Here is a 6,724-nt window from a genome sequence, read left to right as displayed (position 1 = left end):
ACATACAAAAGAGAGAGATCGACTTAGAATATCCCAGTTTAATAATGATTTGATCAGCTGTAGTTAGAAATTACGCTGTTTTAGCTTTTATTATGCGGTCTCTGTTGCCATCTTGTGGATGGACAACAACCTTGGTCTGCTCAATGACAGGCTAATGGCCGCCGACGCTCTGTCTTTCCGGAATTACAAGTATTTATATATTCTTGACTAAAACAGCCTAAAAAAAGCCTCAAAAGTATATTATGTTGTCCAACAGCAACAATATTTGTCAAACTGTAGAGTGTCCTCTGCTTGTTGCTGTTTGTTGGCGGAGTAATACCAAAGTCCCTTTAGGGCAAGTCATTTCACTCAGCAGCATCTTTGAAACATCTCTCGGAGGTATGCTCGGGCATTCTGTTTGAATGGGGAAACATTTCCAAAACCGCTTACCAAGCTTACCATTAAATTTCATAATAGGAATCACCAATAAAACTGTATTTAGTTTCAATTCTAAACGTCCAAATCACACAAAATCTGCAGAAACTCACGTCTGGTCCGAGCCCCTCCACCGGAGTATCGTCAGTCTACAGCAATCGATGATTGGCTCCCGTACTAGAAGGCGGGCTTTATTCGCCATATAACGATCGGTGATTGGCTCCATATTGACCGTTACACTTTTCCCCGTTCAAAAAGATACGAGTGACATGTCCTGTGTATTCTATAGTCTTTGGTAATACACAAGGGTGAAGTGTGATGAGGTTGGACGAGTGCTGTTACTGGCAGAATATTGCACGGCTATCAGCCAATCATATTCAAGAACCAGACAAACTGTTGTATTAATATATATATATATATATATATATATATATATAGATAGATAGATAGATAGATAGATAGATAGATATCGATATAGAGTGCTCAGATTAATGAGCTTTTAAGTATAATGTTATTTTTCAAGTGTTATTTGAGATCCAATCTATTTTCCTAATTTGTGAATGTTGCCTATTTCTCACTAGATGTGTTAACAATATCTGACATTTCTGAGCTGTTGAAAATTATATTTTTCCATACTGAAATCCTTAAAACTCTTAAATAAGCCTAGCGCAAATTGTGAATAAATCTTCTTAATGTTTTGTTTTTTTTTGACTCGTAATGTACTATTCTTTGCATATTTGTGCAAACTTATGTCATTTGTACGGAAAATAGTTTTGTATTTTACACTGATGAAAAAATTCAAGACATATTTTTGCCCTTTTGAACATGTTTCAGCCCTTTTATAGTTCTCAACATGCCCATTAAACTGAATATTTGAACTCTTCTACTATCAATACCAGTGGTTTTGGCTTTGGTCATCATCAAAAGCTTCAGAGAACTCTGATGATTGATCTTTTGGCATGTTTTCTGGTTTTGATGGCAGTGCTTAATGGATGAGAGTGGATTTATGGAGCTTATAGACAACAATCATCCATCTGGCCAAAGTGAACATTAATGGCTCTCTCTGTAACATGATACGGGACATTATGATAATACCTTGTTCAGCAGTCATCTCTGTGCTGTAATAATTGACATCTGTGCTTCATTTTTCTCTTTTAAGCTACATTATTAATATCCCCAACCAATCTTCCTTACACATCTTCATTAATATCTATTATAAGACATCCAAATGTACATAAATAATGTAAAATGCTTAAAGATAAAGCATTTTTCTCTTTTTTTTTTTTTTTTTTTGTTTAAGTACAAGCTTTTTTGTGAATATTACTGTCATTATTTTGGACTCCCTGAATTTCTATCAATGTCTCCCTCTAGTGACTGAATCATGCCTTCATTTATTTGTTGAAAAAACTCAGAAAAACACATTACTGGTGTGTATCTTGAAACTATTCTATGGCCCTGTATTTGTTTTATTTTTTAAGTAATGAAATGTAGTGTAGGAATAGCCTTAATACTTGTCTCTGAATCTGGAGGTATATGAATCAATACATTAACAGGGTGTCCGCAGGGTCTTAAAATGTCTTAAATCTCAAAATCTAAATTGTAGGCCTTAAAAAGTCTTACATTTACTGAAATAGTGTGTTGTAGGTCTTAAATCATTTTTAAACAGGTCTTAATTTTCTGTTGTTCATGTATTGCTACTCATTCTGGCCAATGCCTATGCAATCACCATAAATCCATCTCAATACAATTTTAAACTTTTTATTTAAAAAGGTAATTTTTAACTCCTATTAACCTTATTGATGTAATTATTTTCCTTACAATAACATTTGTTTAAAAGTGCGCCATCTATTTACTGCTGAGGATACTGACCTGGACAGATTGCCGTGCATAGATTTAGTCAGTGGTGTAAAGTAACTAATTACAAATACTCAAATTATTGTAATTGAGTAGTTTTTCTCAGGAATTTTAATTTACGAAGTAGTTTTAAAAATGTGTACTTTTACTTTTCCGTGAGTACATTTTTGATATCTCGTCGATTTTAGGTTGTTTTTGCTTTTACTCCACTACTTTCCGTCAGCCTGCAGTCACTACTTTATTTTTTCTTGTCTATAGGGATTAGAAAAATCAGTCCTGTGATTCCTGTCCAATCACATAGAAGATAAATCGCATCATAATGAACTACTTCAAGACATGTGTGCTTTACATTACAGCAAACTATTTGGAAGCATTAAAAGTGTCCAAGAATATGTTCAAAATCTTTACACGCATTGACCCAGAGACTGTTTAGATGCATGCTACTGATTAGAAGATGACGGATATGACTGAAATGGTCATATCCCACCCAGCAGGCACAATACGTCAACATGCCATCAGATTGACATTGTACCCTAACGTCGTGGGGATGCTGCATTTTGTTTGGAAATGAAAATCAGGTTGACGTCAGAACTCAACGTCAATGTCCAACCTAAAACCAATCAAATATCAACGTTTAATGACGTTACAGCTTTATGTTGTGTCGACGTTACCACTATGATGTCTATCAGATGTTGGATTTTGGTTGCCATACCTGACAAATAAATGTCAGTATTTCACGTCAATAGGATGTTGGTTTAAGATGTTGACTCGACATTGGATTTTGGTCATTTTCTAACAACCTAAAATCGACGAGATATCAACGTCATTTGATGTCGTTATTGGACGTCAAAATAACATTGTCCTTAGACACTGGCTAGACATTGAATTTTGGTCACCTGACATCACAACCTAAATCTAACCTTATATTAACATCTTTTGACATCTGCGTGCTGGTCAATAACTAAATGCACTACAGAATGTTACATTTACACACATCCACAAATTACATGTCAATGCATCAGCTTTTTACAACGTAATACTCACTACTCATGAGTACTTTTAAAAGGGCTACTTTTTACTCATACGTTGAGTAATATTTACAACAGATACTTTTACTCTACTCACACTACATTTTTAGGTAAGTAATGGTACTTTTACGTAAGTATGCTTTTTCAGTACTCTTTCCACCATTGGATTTAGTTTATTATAGTTTTTAAAACAACTTTTTATTTTTATTTTAAAGAAACTTTATGTTGGATAAAAATGTGTATGGATACAAGTAGAGCTTGTTTGTTTTTACACAATATTTAAAATATTTAGCTAAGTGAATGAAATATTCATTCAATCATTTTCTTTTCAGCTTAGTCCCTCTATTAATCTTGGTTGCCACAGCGGAATGAACCACCAACTTATCCAGCACATTTTTTTACACAGCGGATGCCCTTCCAGCTGCGACCCATCTCTGGGAAACATCAACACACACTCATACACTACGGTCAGTTTAGCCTACCCAATTCACCTGTACCACATGTCTTTGGACTGTGGGGGAAACCAGAGGACCTGGAGGAAACCACACAAACGCAGGGAGAACATGCAAACTCCACACAGAAATGCCAACTGACCCAGCCGAGGCTCGAACCAGCGACCTTCTTGCTGTGAGGCAACAGCACTACCTACTGCGCCACTGCGTCGCCCTTAGCTAAGATATATCTAACATATTTTCCTTTATAAAACTACTTCTTGCTATTTTTTTTAATTTATTATTTTTACAAATCCACTAGAGGTCGCAGTGTACATATTTGACAATCTCAAATACGTATTGGGGCACGTTTTCTCATACATCCCGTTTCTCGTAAACCGACCAGAGAGCGATGTGGACATTTTTGCCTATATCGACGTCCTTCACGTATGTACGTGAGAAAAGTCTGTCGTGTCCGCTTGATATCTACTGACCCACCCTCCCTTAAGCCAACTGATAGTGTTTTCAAAAGCAAATTAGAAGACACTTGGCCATGTGCTTCTACCACAATGTCACACAGCTTTTTGGGAATTTCGTTTTACCTGGTTTCTGGAAATGTCCTGAGGTAAGTACCATACCGCCCCTGTAGCATTCATGTTAGGGTGTACTCACACTATGTACAGTTGCCTTAAACCAGGCGAAGCCCCCCTCCCATCTCCCCTGACGGCCTGCACTCACATTGCATTTGAGCCTGAGCACACTTATGTCATAGATGATGCGCTGTACAGTTTAAGAAGTGCTCTCGCTCAGCACAGTGGAGATTTCTTTAGTTATATCGTTTTAGTTGTTTGGGATGCAGTGACAGGCAGTCAAATACTTCGACGAACAGATCAGCCACAGTTGACACTCATAAACAATCATAAAGACCTTGTGCTGCAGGAACTAGGAGGTTTGCTAAAGGTGCAGCTGTCGTGCAGTGAGGGGTTTGCGTCTTTAATAATCTACGAAAGTTCGCGTTCATTGAATAGTAAGAATATTAATAAATCCAGATGAAACAGTCCCTTAAAAGTCACATCTCATCTTCAGTTTTGGGCTCAGGCGTGCTTTGCACTCAAACTACAAGCATACCGCGCTGTGGCACACCTCTTCCAACCAGAGCGCTCACACTTCTCAAACGATCCAGGAAACGGGCCTGGGCACGGTTCGGATAGCATAGTGTGAGTGCGCCTTTACACTCAAAATGCAGCCACATGTACCCCCGCAAGCAGACATTTCTTGGTTCTCAAAAATGCATCCCTGAGGCCATCTTCCTAACAAGCCTGATTCTCTGGTATAAAATAAAAAAGTGTCATTGTAACTTGGTGGTTCATATACCTGTGCAACTTAACACTGGTTTTGTGGTCAACACTGTAAAAAACGCTGGGTTCCACCAAATTGCTTCATGTTGTCCCAGCACAAATCAGTGAAGATATCTTGAAGGGCGCCTAGGTTAGCCCTTTTTCAGATTTAATATAAGTGTTTTGCATCTCCAGAATGTTTCTGTAAAGTTTCAGCTCAAAACAGATTTGTTATTATACCTTTTATTAAATTCCTATTTATACATTTTTTCACTGGGTGACGGTTTTGGTGTACTGCTCCTTTAAGGCTAGTCCTCCCCGCCCACCGTTTCTCCGTGCCTTTCTGCGTGCCTTAATTCAATTCAATTAAATTCACCTTTATTTGTATAGCGCTTATACAATGTAGATTGTGTCAAAGCAGCTTCACATAAAAGGTCATAGTAAATTGGAACAGTGTAGTTCAGTTTGTAGTGTTTAAGTTCAGTTCAGTTTAGCTCAATTCAGTGTGGTTTAATAATCACTACTGAGAGTCCAAACACTGAAGAGCAAATCCAACGATGCGCAGCTCTATAGATCCCGAACCATGCAAGCCAGTGGCGACAGCGGAGAGGGAAAAAAAACTTCACTAAATGGCGGAAGTTAAGAAAAAAAACCTTGAGAGAAACCAGGCTCAGTTGGGCACGATCATTTTAATTTCTCCGCTGGCCAAACGGCTTGTGCAGAGCTGCAGTCTCAGTGGCGGAGGCTGGAAGCTGGCCTCAGCGAAGACTCGTCTGTCTCTGGAGCGTCACAGGAATCAGTCTCATGTTCTCCACTCTTCCATGACCACCACAGTAGCTGCCCAGGATACGGCCTGGTCCAGGATATGGAAACCTTGGGATCATCTCGCCGTTGGTCTTGGATCGAATCAGTGACTCTGCATAGTCTGAGGGCCTTGGGAAGAGTATCCCCTGGTGGAAATGGAGAATAAAGAAAATAATTAGCGTAGCTGCTGTTCATAGTGTATATAAACAAGATGCAGAACTTGTGTGGAAGCCCCCTAAGTGGTGCACTGAGTGTATGCTTTACTGAACAGATAGGTCTTTAATCTAGTTTTGAATTGGGAGAGTGTGTCTGAGCCTCGGACGTTATCAGGAAGGCTATTCCAGAGTTTAGGAGCTATAAATGAGAAGGCTCGAACTTCCTTTACTCGACTTTGCTGTTCTAGGTACTACCAGAAGCCCTAAGTTTTGAGACCTTAAAGAGCGAGTTGGATTGTAGCGAGACAGAAGATTGGTTAGATAAACAGGAGCTAGATTATTTAAAGCTTTATATGTAAGAAGCAATATTTTAAATTCAACACGAAACTTAACAGGCAGCCAGTGTAAGGAGGATAAAAGTGGGGTGATGTGATCAAATTTTCTAGACCTGGTAAGAACTCTGGCAGCTGGATTTTGTACTAATTTAAGTTTGTTAATAGAGGATGCTGGGCAGCCAGCAAACAGTGCATTACAGTAGTCCAGCCTAGAAGTCATATAAGCATGGACTAACTTTTCTGCATCTGAGATGGATAGCATACTTCGTAACTTAGCGATATTTCTCAGATGAAAGAAAGCAGTTTTTGTGACATGGGATATATGATTTTTAAAAGTTAAATTGCTGTCTAATATGACACCCAGAT

The sequence above is a fragment of the Danio aesculapii genome, chromosome 20 (assembly GCF_903798145.1).
Source record: "Danio aesculapii chromosome 20, fDanAes4.1, whole genome shotgun sequence".
NCBI lineage: Eukaryota > Metazoa > Chordata > Actinopteri > Cypriniformes > Danionidae > Danio > Danio aesculapii.
The sequence above is the reverse complement of the archived record's forward strand: the minus strand, read 5'-3'. Positions refer to the sequence as shown.